Source organism: Elephantulus edwardii, unplaced genomic scaffold, assembly GCF_000299155.1.
Source record: "Elephantulus edwardii isolate Elephantulus edwardi_28Jun2011 unplaced genomic scaffold, EleEdw1.0 scaffold00281, whole genome shotgun sequence".
NCBI lineage: Eukaryota > Metazoa > Chordata > Mammalia > Macroscelidea > Macroscelididae > Elephantulus > Elephantulus edwardii.
The window spans coordinates 2,975,676-2,990,931 of record NW_006400031.1 but is presented as its reverse complement, the minus strand read 5'-3'; positions in this window follow the sequence as shown (position 1 = coordinate 2,990,931).

Sequence of the window (15,256 nt, the reverse complement as noted above, 5' to 3'; positions counted from 1 at the left end):
GGATGGAGCCAGCAAGCAAGGCGTCTTGGTGTCTTTTTCCCTGTCAGGTCCCTAGAACCCCCAGCCAGCACAGCAAGACTGTGGGCACCCTTTTTCTTGCAAGTTACGAGTTGTGGCCCATATGCAGTCCCTGGGGCTGCCCACCCTGCCTCCCCCCTGCCTGGGTGGCGTGCATGTGGCCTCAGCCAGCGCCTCTTGGATCTCCAAGCTGTTTGGTAAGGAATGGATTATAATTCCTGACCGGGCTGCATCTGTAACCAACTTGAGTGCAATACTTGCTGAGCCAGTTGAAAGGGGGGCGGGGGGGAAAGTTGTAAGGAACTTCGATCCAGCTAGCCATCCGTGTCATTAAATTAGGCTAATCTAAATCCTCAGAGCCTAATTTAACAGCCTCCAAAGTGAACTGCAGTCTTGCCCCATGCGACTCTCAGAAGCTGCCACTACAAATTCCCCGGCAGTGGTGAGCCTCTGGGGGACGAGGTGGGCAGTGGGCTGTCAGAGGAGGGGCACCCACAGTCCCCAGGGGCTGGCTGTGTGGGGAGGAAGCCTGAGCCTGGGGTCAGACCTCAGGCTTTTGCTGCCCCCAGGGCTCCTGGCTTCATCTGTTCTTGCTGACCTCCCCAGTAAAAGAAAAAGAAATGGACCTGTCAGATGTGAGGCATTGGTCAAGGTGGGCCCTGAATTCTTCTTCTTCATGCCATCTTGGTGATTGTCTCCAAGCAAGAACTTGCTGGTCCCAGTACTGCTCAAAAGGAAAAAATGTGAATGAAGAATAGTGTGAAACACAATGTATATGAACCCATTTAAAAAAAGTAAAATAGAATGTATATGAAAACATATATGTATGAAGTATAATGTAAATGAAAGATTGTATAAAACACAGCGTGTGTGAACGAAACATAATGTAAAGGAATTATTACATAAAAACCAATAAATTTAAAAAAGAAAACAACAAGGAAGGAAGAAGGAGCTTTGGTGAGGATGGCAGTGGATACTTAACTCATTTACAACATCTAGCCTGTCGTTAATTCAGCCATTCCTCTTCCCCCCCCCCTTATTCAGCCTTTTCTTAGATCCTTCCCCCCCCCACCACCACCACCACCTCTCTCTGATTTACCATCCATCCCTTGACCCCGTCTTCCCAGCCTCCTTTCTTTCATGTTATTCCACGCTTGGCAGAATTGCCTTAAGGATGCTTTCCAGTGGCTGTCTAGAGATGAAGGGACCCTGGCTCACAGGCCCCAGGTCAGCGCCCGGGCTGCAGCTCTCTCCCACCGGCCGGCTTGCAGGACCACGGGTTTCTCTCTGCCCTGCGCCCTTGAAGGGAGAGCGAGCTGACAGTAAGCTGTGGGGCTGGTTTTTGGCGCCTGGAGAAGAGGTGGTGCAGTGACCCCAGCCCTGAACTACCAGGGCTGTGTGGCCGGCTTCCCCTCCCCCTGTGATCAAAAGCCTCTGAACTCTTGATGACATCCTTTGGCATATTTCTCTATTAATCAGAAAAGCCTTGACAGATGTAAGCAATTTGTCTTTGGAGAGCACTGGGCGGAGGACGGGAGGGCGAGGCGGAGGGAGCCCCAGCCTCCTTTAAGGAGGAGGAGAGGGAGGGTAAATCTTGAAATGAGGGCTGAATACATGCATACTAAAGAAGGCAGGGTGCACGCGGAGCCCATCGGTCAGGAGAGGAAGCGTTTTCATTTCAAAGCATATTTCTTCCTTGATTGAAACCTCCTCCCCCCCCACCCCACCCCCACACAACCAGGATGCTGGAGGAAGGCCGGGATCCAGGGGTTAATCTCTCTGGATCCCTTCATGGCTCAGACACTTGTAGCAGCAGAGACTTTACAGGTGGGGTTCAGGTGTGACGTTCCTTGAGGTAAAATGTGGCAGTGGAAGCTTCCAGAAAGCTCCAAGGTTGAGTCGGCTTCTGCCTGCAGGTAAACCTGAGGGCTTCCTTAAAAGTCACTGAAAGACACACGGGAGACTGAGAGCTGGATTCAGAGTTTACAGAGGAGCCAGCTTTAAATTCTAGCTTGGATTACATGAGGCAGACAAAAGACCTAGAAAATGGAGTTTGGCCTGAGGGCAGCCATGGGAGAAAGTGGAGAGCAGGGATACCGGAAGTAAGGAGCCCACTAAGAGGGGACATGGACCAGAGGAGGAGCCAGAGCTGTGTCTTAAAAGATGAGTAGAGCTTCTATCCAATCTACAATTAACACTCTCAGCACCAGTAGTCAAGAAGTCAAAAGATGAATTGCACTGGGAAATCTGCTGTCGGGCACCTCTCCAAACTGCTAAAAAGCAATGATGTCAATCTGGAGTTTAAGGTGTGCCTGATTCAGACCAGGGTCTTCCCAATTACTATGCATCAGAGAGCTGGATAATGACTAAGGATGATAGAAGAAGAATTGATGTCTTTGAGTTGAGGTGCTGGAGAAGAGTGTTGAATATATACCATGCACCACCAAGAGAACAAACAGGTCTGTCCTGGAGAGGGTGCAACCAGGCTGCTCCTTGGAGGCCAAGGAGTTTGAAGCTCAGTCTCATGTACTTGGGGTATGTGGCCATGAAGGACCAGTCCTTGGAGAAGGACATCATGTTTCGAAGGGTAGAGAGACAGTGCAGGAGAGGAAGACCCCAGATGAGATGATTGACATGGTAACTGGGGCAAAGGGGGTAGGTGCATCAGTGACAATGAGACTGGCTCAGGATAGTGCAGAGTTCAAAGCCATTGTGGCTATGAGTCACACACAGGTGGCTCGATGGCACATAACAACAATACAACAAGAGCTTCTACAACTGGACAAAGAAGAGAAAGACATTCTAGTTGGCTTTTTTTTCTTCTTTCTTTTTTCCCCCCTCTAATTCCTTGAGGTCAGGCACTGTATTCAACTTTGTAGCCTCAGTGTCTGCCAAGGAGGAACAATACATGCTTTCTAAGTGAATGAAGCAGAATGCAGGCTCAGAGGGAGGCAGGGTGGCGTCCGGAGAGCTATACCCTGTGTATGTGTATCAGTAGGACTCTATCAGCTCAGTAACAATGTTATACGTGTTAGGTGCCATGGAGTCAGCTACTATACAACCCTCACTATCTTTGATCTGCTCAAAGCCATTGTTCATCACTATGTCAACCCATCTCCTTGAGGGTCTTCCTCTCTTTCTGTGACCCTCCACCTTTCTCAGAATGATCTCTTTTTCCGAAGACTGACCCCTCCTGATAACATGCGCAAAGAATGTGAGATGAGGTTACATCATTCTTACCTCTAAGGAGCTCTTCTTGCTCGCTTTTCCTCTGAGACAAACTTGTTTGTTCTTCTGACAGTCCATGGGATGGATACTCAGGACTCTTCTCCAGCATGGCAACTCCAAAGCATTGATTCTATATCTGTCATTCTTATTCATTGTTTAACTTTCAGACAAGTAAGAAGTAATTGAAAAGATCATGGCTTGGAAGAGGCGCACCTTAGTCTTTAAAGTGACAACCTTGTTCTTTATCACTTTGAAGAGGTCTTTGATAAGTAGATTTCCCCAGTGCAATATGTCTTTTGATTTCTTGACCACTGTTACAGTCGGTATTGATAGTGGATCCAAGTAAAATGAAGTTGTTGATAACTTCGATCTTTTTTCCATCTGTCTTGGTGTTGCCTATTTGGTCCAGTGGTAAGATTTTTATCTTCTTGGTGTTTATATGTAACTCATACTTAAGACTTTAGTCTTTGATCTGAAACGTTTCAAATCCTCTTCACTTTCTGAAAGCAAGGTTGTACCATTTCCCCCCCAATCCTCATGCAAAATTCTTCTTCATATAGTCCAGCTTCTTGAATGTTTTGCTCGGTGTACAGATTGAATAGGTATGGAGAAAGGATATAACCCTGATTTACATCTTTCCTGATTCTAAACCATGCAATGTTCCCTCATTTTCTGTTCAGGCAACCGCTTCTTGGTCTAACTTCAGGTTTCCCATGAACACAATTAAGTGTTTTGGGATTCTCATTCTTCTCAATGTTAGCCAGAATTTGTTATAATCCATATGGTCAAATGCCTTTGCATCATCAATAAGATACAAATAGACATTCTTCTGGTACTCTCCATTTTCAGCCAAGATCCATCTGATATCAGCAATGATATCTCTCCTACCACACCTCTTCTGAACCCAGCTTGAATTTCTAGAAGTTCTCTGCTGATGTAGTAGGTTTCTAGCCATCTTTTAAATAATCTTCAGCAAGATTTTGCTTGCATGTGGTATTAATGATATTGTTAAATAAGTTTAAAAAGCAGCTGGAGAAGACAAAGAAAAGTATTCTAACAAAATACGCAAAGAACTGGAGCTAGAAAATCAAAAGGGAAAAACACACTGGATAATTATAAAATTGAAAGAACTGAAAAACACATACAAACCTCAAGTCGCAATAATGAAGAATTCTCTCAGCAAAATCTTGAATGTTGAAAGAGGTAATAAAAGAAGAAGGAATAGATAGAGTCACTGTACCTAAAATAACTGGTTGCACCAAAACATTTCAGGAAGTAGCATATATGATCAATAACCAATCATAGTGAATAAAGAAATTTAAGCTACACAGAAGGCATTAGCAAAACACAAGAGCCCAGGAATTAATAAAATACCAATTGACATGTTTTAACAGATGCAGCCCTAAATGTGCTCACTAGTCAGAAATTTGGAAGATGGCTATTTGGCCAACTAACCAGAAAAGATCCACATTTGTTCCCCTCCATTCGCAAAAAGAGTGTGGAAATTATCAAACATTTCTCACCACGTTGCTCTTGAATGCCATAGAGTTGGACTCAACCCATAGCTGACCCTCTGAAGGGTTTTCAGAGGGAGTTAATCTCACGTGAGGAGATCGGCCATCTTTCTTCTGCAGAGCAGCTGGTGGCCTTGAACCTTGTGCTTTTAGGATTGCAGCACAGCTTCTTGCCACTAGGCCATCAGTGCCCCCTATCTCACAATGGTGGTTGTTGATTGCCATCGAGTTGAGCACAACTCATAGTGACTGTATGAACAAAAGGCCTGAAGCCTTTCTGTAACTATCATTCATTTATCAAAGTTCATAGAGCCATGTTGTTTAGGAAGTGGATGCCACTCCTTCTTCCAAATTATTTGCATATATGTAGTACATATACATACACGCACACACATATGTTGTTGCTATGTCTTGTTCAACTGAAACTGACTCATATTTGACTCACCAGCAGGTTTTCAGAAGCAGTAAATCACATGGGAGGGGACTGACCATCTCTCTCCCGCGGAGCAGTTGGTGGATTCGAACCACATATTTTGGGGTTGGCAGTGCAACTCACATTAGGGACATGGAAAACCAAATTGCATTTCTTAGCTTTCATTATCTGGCATCACGTAATAAACAAAGCTCGAATTTATTTTCATCAAGTTATTTCTTACTCCTGGTTTCGGGGGTCTGTGAAATGCTAAGTGGAGGGGACTGGGGAGTCGTTCACAGTCTTATTCTTATAGGGATTTTAAAAAACAGTCAATGGTCCATGCATCTGTTTGGATACTTCAAACACAAGTACTAAAACTTGCTCTTGCAAGTTCCAGAGACTCAAGCCATGGCCAGCGTTTTATCACTTGCCTCCTTCTTCCCATAAACAGCTAACACCCTTTGTCAAGCTCCGTGGGCGGCGGGGATTCACAGATCTCTGATTCACACAAGCGAGCCAGGGAACATGAAAAGATGTCGGCTGGGAGAAATATGCGAGGAAGAATGGGAGAGGTCAGCGCCTCCACCACGCAGGACAGCCTCCCACAGCTTTTCCTAATAAACAAGTTTCCAGGGCCTTTGAATTCTTCCGGAGAGGAGAGGAACGTTATAGCGTCCACTCCGAGAGGAGGAACATCACACACACTGACCACGTGGGCCAAGTCCTCAGAAAGGGGAACTAATGGCCCAGGCAGGAAACAAAATTGGAGGGTGGGGCGGGCTGGTATAGAACTGTAGTTATTGACAGTCATCATTGGGCACCTGCTGTTTACCCAGCCCAGTGGTCAGCCCATCTCACACAAAGGAGGCTCAGGGAAATCATCTGCTGTGTCTGCAGTCTTGGAGCCAGTGAGTGGGGACCTGGCATTCGAGCTGGGTGCGCCGGGTCCAAGGTGCCTGACTCCCCAGATTCCTGTAACTTGGGACAGTATGGGATCTTTCATGGAACTCTGGCCTGAGTCTCTGTACCTCTCCACGTAGACAGATGTTCGGTTTAACATTCCTAAAAAGCTTCTGATATCAAAGTCCACCAAAAAAAAAAAAAAAAGAGTTGAAGGTATCAGGGATTTTCTCAGAATTCCCTGCACTGAATATCTGAATTATATATATCTGGGGTAATCAGGATGGGTCAGAGGCAGTGCAATTGGCACAGGATAGAGCAGAGTTTAGGGCTGTTGTACATAGGGTCGCTATGAGTCGCAAACGACTCGATAGCATATAATAACAACAACAAGAAGTGAAATTTAAAATAACATGGACACTGAAAAGAGACTGAATTAAGGGTGAATCCAAAGGCTTAATTTAAGTGACTCAACAATGTCATCAGTGACTCTACATAACTGTCAACATGTAAAGTTGACTTATGATTACAGACGGCTGCCTCAGCTCCTGATATCACATTCCCATGAAACCTGACTCAAGTCAGGTTTATGTGTCTTACATTTATTACAATACATTTTACACTAGAAGCTTGACTTGTTCGTGTTTCCACATACTAATAACAACAACTTTCTCCTCCGCACCCCCACTTCCCAACCAGGCTCTGAGTCCATCTTTTCTACCATCAGTGGGTCTCCACCCTTGATAATCTGATAATTTGGTTTCTGATAACAAGGGGAAATATGAGGATGATTTAAGACCAGGAAACCAACAATGTTTGCTGCACGGTTCAAATGAGACGAGGCAAGGAGAGAGATTAGGTCAAGAAGTATCATATAGCAAAGGCTAAGAAAAGTCCAAAAAGGGGAAGGATTAGGACAAGAAGTGCCATATAGCAAAGGCTAAATTAGCAAAGGGGAGGAATTCCCATCCCTGAGCTGCAATTTATGCAGTTTAGGTTATGATGAAAATGGTGGTGGCGATGATGATGGTGGTTGCTGTGGTTGTTAAGTGCCATCAAGTCATAGTTGACTCATAGCGACCCTATGAATGAAAAACCTGAACACTTGTATAACTTTCATTGTCTCTCCAAGTCCATAGGGTTTCTGGAGGCAAGTTCTTTCAGAAGAGGATGCCACTACTGCTTCCAAGCTTGTTTTAATCGGGAAACTCCACCAAACACTGTCCACCATGGGTAACCATTATCACATTTGACACGTCAGTGTCACAGTGTTCAGCTTCACAGCAACCACCTCTGTACAGCAAATGGACAGACCAGGGCTATGCCACTTAGAAGAATGTTTGACCAAAACCAATTAAAACCAGGCCTGAGGGCCGCAGATTAAAGTCACCCAGTGGTGGAAATAATGATGGAGATGGTGGCAGTGATGTGGATGGCAGTGATGGTGGGAGGATGAAGCTACAAGTGGAGAACTTACTACATATCACACTCGATTCAACAATCCAATTCTTTTTCTTATGAAGAGACTGAGGCTCATTCCCATTTGCTGGTGAGTGATGGAGCTGTCAGATTGCACTGTCCTCGGTGTTGATTCAGACCGCTGGGGGCATTTCAAAGCAACTTCTGTGTAATAGAGTGCTTCTTCTCTCCTCCAACACCCATTCAACGCCTACTTATTGATCTTCTCTGTAGACTCACTACTCAAGAGTCAGAAGTGAGCAAAGTGGAAAAGGCATCTGTTTTCAGGGAGCTTATATTCTGACAGAGAGCAATGATAGTTAATAAACAACCAAAATTCCAGATAACAGTAAGGGGATAGTAGAAAATTAGAACATGTAAATGACATTAGAAGAACCTGGGGAGAGGGCTTTATATTTACTGGTGGTCTGGGAAGACTTCCTGGAGGAGATGACATTTGGGGTGGAGATCAGTGGTGGGATCGAGCAGTCATTTGAAGATTGTTGTTGTTGTTGCTGTTGTTGTTCTTATGTACCATCAAGTTGGAACTGACGCATACCTGACGCTCCAGTGGGGGTCAGTTTTCAGAGGCAGTGAGGCTGAGGAGCAAATGATTGAATTTTGTATGTTCAATGATTTATTCACGACTTTACACGTGGGCTTCACCTGATGAACAGCGCAGGAACCAGACTGACTGTATCTGCAGAAAGAATCATTGGAGAAGCTCAGTATCAGCAGTTAAACCCAGACCAGGTGCTGATTGTAGACCAGATCATCAATTGCTCTTGAGTAAGTGCAAGCTGACACTGAAGAAAACGAAAACAATCTAGGACCAGAATATGGTTTGATCAAAGGCAAAGGAGTTCGATTACTTTGTCCTGTAATATCTAATAAAAAAAATCTCTTGGGGGAGGAAAGGTGAACGATTGGTCAGCACCAATCCAGACCCTGGATTCCCAATCACCCATCACCTGCATCAACAGCTGCTTTTCTATCATGGCTTGAATACAGTTTTGCATTGTCAACACCTTCAGTGAAATTTGGACTCCCTCCATTGCCATTGGCTCTTGGTCATATGGTACTTCCTCAAATTTTTCAGAATCGAACAAATCTTCTTGGTACAGTGACTCTATATAGCCCTGACATCTTTTTGTGATGCTTCTTGGATCACTCAAGATGCGCCCATAGCCTCTCTCAGCCTTGCAACTTGAGGCTTGAATGTGGTTTTTTAAGTTCTTTCAGCCTGAGAAATGCTGAGTGAGTTCTTCCCTTTTTATTCTGTAACTCTAACTCCTTGCACATTTTGTACTATTTTGCTTTGTTTTCTTGGGCTGTCATTTGAAATCTTTTATTCAGCTTTTTTACTTCAGCATCTCTTCCTTTTGTTTTGGCTTGTTGAAGCCCTAATGTAGTTTTTATGACTTCTTATGACATCTATTTTGGGTTTCCCCCCATTATCCTCTGTCTTTGTAATGACCTTTTGCTTTCTTCATGGATAATATCCTTGAAGTTCTCCCACAGTTCTGCTTCAATCATGTGGTCTTTAATCATTGGTGTTCAAGGTCTTAAATTTGTTTCTAAGATGTAAACGCATCAATTCCAGCAACATTAGTAGTTCAGAATGTTCTGATTAATCCATCATTAATGGGGTCCAAAAATATTCTTATTACCACTAATATGGTCTCATCACAAAATATACTGCCAGTGAACCGTCTAATGTATTGAAAAGAAAATGTGAGGAAGAAGAAGGAGGAGGAGGAGAGGACGACTACAACTATGATAATTTATAATCTAGTCTTGAGGCATGTAACATACATGATTTGTCTTAAATCTATTGTACTGAAATTAAACATGCATGCTGGATATTTCCAAGTTGTGTCTTGGAAAACTATTAGTGTTTAATGAGTGAATACAAGTCTAATTTTCTATTGAGATGTTGGGTTTTTTTCTTTTATTAATTTTTTTGTGCATGTACCGTCAAATCAGATCTGACTGGTACAGGAGGAGATTACCCCTCCTTCTCCAGCAGAGCATCTGGTGGATTCAAACCGTTTGCCTCTGGGATTGCAGTGCAGCTTCTTGCCACTAGGCTACCAGAGCTCCCTCGAGATGTTGGATTTTTTTAAATAGAACTAGTTACAGTTTTTCATCAGCCGTTAAATGGCAAAAACAAAGATGTCATTCATCATTTTTTTTAAAAAGGAAGCTATTCTCTGACAGAACAAGGGACTCTGGAAGGCTTAAAATCAGGAAGGGTGTGTGTCAGGGATATAACCTTTCTTCATACTTATTCAGTCTGTATGCTGAGTGCATAATTCATGATGCTGGGCTCTACAAATAAGAATGTGAACCATCTAATGTATTGAAAAGAAAATGTGGAGAAGAAGGAGGAGGAGGAGAGGACGAAGACGACTATGATAAAGATTGAAGAAAAATTCATCAACAGTCTTTGTCATACAGATAAGGCATTGCCTTTGCAAATGGGACAGATTTGAAACGCTAGCTGCAGAAGATAGAGGATTCAGCCTTCAGTTTGAATTACATCTCAACCTTAAGGAAAGAGAAGTCTTTATTTCTGGGTCGATAGGAAATACAATGATAGATGAAGAAAGGATTGAAATTTCAATTATTCCATCTTGCTAGGATCAACAATCAACACCCTTGGTATCAACAGTAAGTTGATGGACAGACATACTGCATTGGAGAAATCCACTGTCAGGGACCTCTCCACTTTTCATGTGATGATAACCATTTGAAGACTAAGATACACCTGATCAATTACTTTTTTTTTTTACAATTACTTTTTATGCTTCTGAGAGCTGGACAATGAATAAGAATGACAGAAGAAGAATTGATGCCTTTGAGCTGTGATGTTAGAGAAGATCATTGAGTGTCCACTGGAGTGTCAAAAGAAGGAACAGGTATGTTTTGGGAAATGTGCAGCCAGAGGGTCTTAGAGGCAAAGATAGTCAAACTTCATCTCTCAGACTTTGGACATGCTGCTAGGAGAGGCTGTACCTTGGAAAGGGACATCGTGCTTGGAAAGGTGGAGGGTCAGTGAAAAACAGGTAGATCCAACAAGATGGATTGACATAGTGATGGCAGCAATGAGCCCAAGTGTATCAAAGACAATGAAAATGGTACAGGATAGGACAGAGTTCAAGTTTATTGTTCATAGGGTTGCTGTAAGTTGTACTTGACTTGATGGCACCTAACAATAACAAGCTCAGGAGGACATTGCTCAGCTTTCTTGCACAGAACAACCGGTGGGTTTGAACTGTAGACCTTTGGGTTTGCAGCACAGCTCCTTACCTGCCAGAGAGAATTCCAAGCAAAGTGCTCAGGCTCTGGAGCGGTGGGCAGTGTTTGAAGAACATATTGGACTGTCACCCGATGGAGCGTTGGCTGGAGTAAATTAGTGGGGAGTCTAGCTTTCCTTCTCTGTAAGGTATGATGTATGTTCACAGGGCAGAACATGACCTGACCGGGGCTTTGGGGTGTGTCCCCCTGTGCACAGGATTCTCCCTTTTCTGTGGCATCTATGTTCCTGTTCATGAGCCTCTGTCCAGTCTCTTTATGAGGACAGCAAGCCCCTAAAGGTGGTAACTAAAGTTCCCTCTTTTGCACCACCTGACTCTGTCAACAGGCAGCTAGCAAAGGATGGCAAACATCTTATGTCAATATCGAAAGCTCCCATCTTTCCCTGAGGGAGCTGAGAGGCAATGGTCCCTGGTGGAAACAACCATATGAAGACAGCTCTCTTGCTCAGGTCCTGGGCTCAGCCACACACTCAGGAAGGCAGACTCTGCAGAGAACATCTTTGTTCCTTTAGAGATGTTTCCCCAGCAGTGTGGTGAGTTGCTCCCGGCCGCCTGTCACACAGGCTCGGAGCAGCCCTGGGCCTCATTAGGAGAAGCCTGTCAGATGGTTTCAGCGTCCAGAGGACCACTCTTGCAATGAAGTCTGATAGGTAGCAGACGTGCACATTAGGGGTGACTTGGCGAGGGGCTACCCCTTGCTCCCCCCACCTCCCCGGCCTCCCTGCCCTCTCTAGGTGCTGTGCGGAATTCAGCTCTGCAGCACACAAAACGTGAGGCCGTCCCCATAATCAGAGCTGACTTGTGGGAAAATTAAACCCAGGACGCATCAGCCACACTGCAGGCTCCTTCCCTGCCTTCCCGGAGGCCCAGTCTGGCTCAGAGCACCTTTGGGGAAAGACTGACCCTGGTGTCAGCCGCAGGGCTGTGACCTAGACGTGGCCGGGGCATCAAGCCGATATGTTCACATTAACTGGAGCAGGGGGACCAGTAACACCAGCGGAGGGAGAGGGTGAAATGATAGTGTTTTGAATGTTCTGTATATTCTCTGGCCCTTATGACTGTGTTTCATTTGTTTTTCAGAAAATGAGAGATCAAAATCAAGTTAAGTTTGCCCGGTCCTCTATAAATTGCAAATCCTTCTGGAGCCCCTAGAGAAGATGGGGGTACTACGCAAGCCTGCTGAGGATGGAGCCCCCAAGGTGGCTCAATTCAGTGGCTGTCAGGGCACCAGGAATGTCAGGAAATTATCCGTGTGCTGAGCCCTGAAAAGGTGGTCAAGAAATAGACCACGAGTCAAAGTCACTGGTATGCATTTGACCCAAGAGTCGAGCAGAAGTCTTGCTGTGTCAACCGTAACTGAACTTGCACACCGGACAATAGCGATGACAGAGGATGCGGCATCTTCTCCATCCCCCAGGATTTGTCCAGATGCCTTTGAAGGCTGCGTGGAGTCTCTTTCCACTTACACAGACCCCGTCTCAGGAGGATCTAAAGCATATGTCTGGCCAAGGCTGTCAAAATGCATCACAGAGATGGCCCCGAATCAGCCACTGAGCACCCCTGTCTTGATCAAAGCAGAGGACTGAGGCAGCCACCACCCAGGGACTCTGGGGCTGAGCTCAGCGAGGGCCAGTGGAGACTCAAGGGTGCCCACCCGCTAGCCGCAGGCCAACCACCTGTCCACAAGCTGCTGACCAGGGGGGCACACGAAGAAGTCTGGGTTCAAGACGCCCTGTGGGGTCCACAGCTCCTCCTGGTCACTGCTGGACCACACCAGGGTGAGGGCATCAGCCTTGGCCCCCTGACTGAAGAGCTGGATGGGATGGGGCTGGGACACGGGGCAGAGTCCCCTCAGGGCGTGTGTGGAGAGCTGATGGGTGCACATTCAAGAGGCAGGAGAAGGGGTGAAGTCAACTCTGGAAATCCCCAAATCTGAAATTTATTTAACTATGACAACTATCTTGTTCAAAGAACGGGCCGTACGTAACTCTGGCACCGGGTCAGCGCTTTCGTGCCTGGTCCTGGTCAAGCTTCCCAATGATCCATTTTAACAAGCAAACCCACAAAGGCTGGAGAGACTGAGTTATTGCAGACCAGCTGAGCTGGGCTCTACAGGTTACAAGGCTGACCTTTTGGAAGCGCTCTGCCAGATTTATTTACGAAGGCACCTCTGGGTGACTTTGAACTACTGATGTTTTGGCTGGTAGTTGAGCATTTAATCACTTGGGCTCCCTAGGGATTCTGAAAGATGACATATTCCTGCCCAGAGTCACTCAGGCAGTTTATGACAGAGTTGAGATTTGAACTCACAGTTGAGCCAAACTGTTGTTCTTACTTGGTGTTGAGTGCTGTCAAGTTAACTATAACTCGTAAACACCCTACGGACAATAGATTGGAGCCCTACCCTGTCCTGTGTCAGCTTTATCACCCTCAACACGCTTGAGCTCACTGCTACAGTCACTGTGTCAATCCATCTCATTGGGGGTCTTCCCTTCCGTTGCTGACCCTCCACCCTTCCATGTATGACGTCCTTCTAACAACATGCCCTAAGCATGTGAGACGCATTTTCATCACCCTTGCCTCCAAGGAGCACCCTGGTTGCACCTTTTCCAGGGCATCCTTGTTTGTTCTTTGAGCAGTCCATGGGCTATTCAGTGCTCTTCTGAACACCACAGATCAAAGGTATTAACTCTTCTTTTTCATCCCTATTCTCTGTCCAACTTTCAGATGCATAACAAGTAATCGAGAACATCCTGGTTTGAATCTGGTGCACTGTAGTCTTCAGGGGCTATTTTTTGGGAAAGGAACATCATGTTGAGAAAGGTCAGTGAAAGGGAGAAAGATCCTCAATGATATGTACTTACACAGTGGCGACAATGGGCTCAAACTTATCAGAGATGGTGGGGACGGCACAGGATAGGACAGGCTTCTGGTCCCTTGTTCATAGGGTTGCTATGAGTCACAATCAACCCGATGGCACATAACCGTAATAACAATAACATCTAGATGCACTCCTGCTCAGCCCACCGGGTAGGGGTGTCCCATCACAAGGAGGGGAGGTAGTGGGCAGTGAGCCTGGAAGCTTGGATCCGGGACTCCTTAGTGGGAGGCAGGCTCCAGGAGATGTCACAGTGGATAGGAGGAAACATGGACTCAACAGTGCACTTGGGGAGGTGGGAAGGGGAAACAGGCAGAGCCCCCTCCTGCTGCGCCCCACTCTCCATCCCAATAGCTCCTTCCGACACCCTTGCAGTATGGGCAGTGACCTCTTTCTCTGGGAATAGGTGAGTAAAAGGGCCACCCAGAGGTGAAGCAAATGCTGACAAGTTGCTGGTCACCATGCAGAGAGGCCAGTTAAGAAGACAACTGCCCGTAACTGTGACAGCTGTTCCACCTGGAACCATGTTGGCCCTGTCTGGGGGACTTTGGCTGAAGGGGGAGAGTGGCATTGCTGTGTGGCTCCCTGGACCCTGCTTTGCTGGCCTCTGTGGCCAATGCCTCTGACTCAGATAGCCATGTTGCACTGAGTGAGACATTATTACAACGTCCAGGGGCACAGGACCTAGTGTGTACCCCACGTCTGCAGGCCCATCCTGAACCCCAGCTTCCTTCACTAGGAGCCTTGGCTATACCTTAGGACTCACAGTGAACTCCTGCACCCACTTGGACCTGCCCAGACCTCTGTCCCTGCCCACTTCACAGCCTGGTACTGGAGTCAATATACCATCCAGGAGAACATCCCAAGACTGTTCCCTCAGCCTCCACCAGAGCACTGACAACTCCGGAATCAAAATCTCAAGTCTCTCAAGGAGACATGCAACTCAGACAAGTAAGTTTGTCTATTGAGCTGGAAGAAGCAGGTCTGAACACAGCCTTCTCTCATCTTCCCTATGATTGATGCTCATGGACTCCAACAAAGCTGCGGCTTTGCCAGCGACCCCCTGTTAGACTGTGCCAGGAGGGCCCTGGAAGAGTCGGGCCATGTCTGCCATGATGCCTCCAGCCTTGCCTCTCCTGCCAGTGCCCCTCCCTTGCTCCCACAATCCTCTGACATCCAGGAAGCAGCGGTCCATTCCTGAACCAGCCCCGTGTGTCCCTTCAGTGATAGTAGCCGCCACCTGGGATAACTGGGACCCAACATCACAGAGCCCTCCTCCAAGTATCTAAATTGCTATAATCTTCCACTCCTACCTCTATTCCCCTCATCACAGAGGTCAGCGATATTGATCAGCTTTTCACGTGTTTATGTGCCATTCACATAATTGATTTGATGTGTGTGTTCAAAAATGACATCTTTTTTTAAATTTTATTACTTTTTGTGTGTGTACTGTCAAATCAGATCTGACTGGTACAGGAGGAAATTGCCCCTCTTTCTCCAGCAGAGCATCTGGAGGATTCGAACC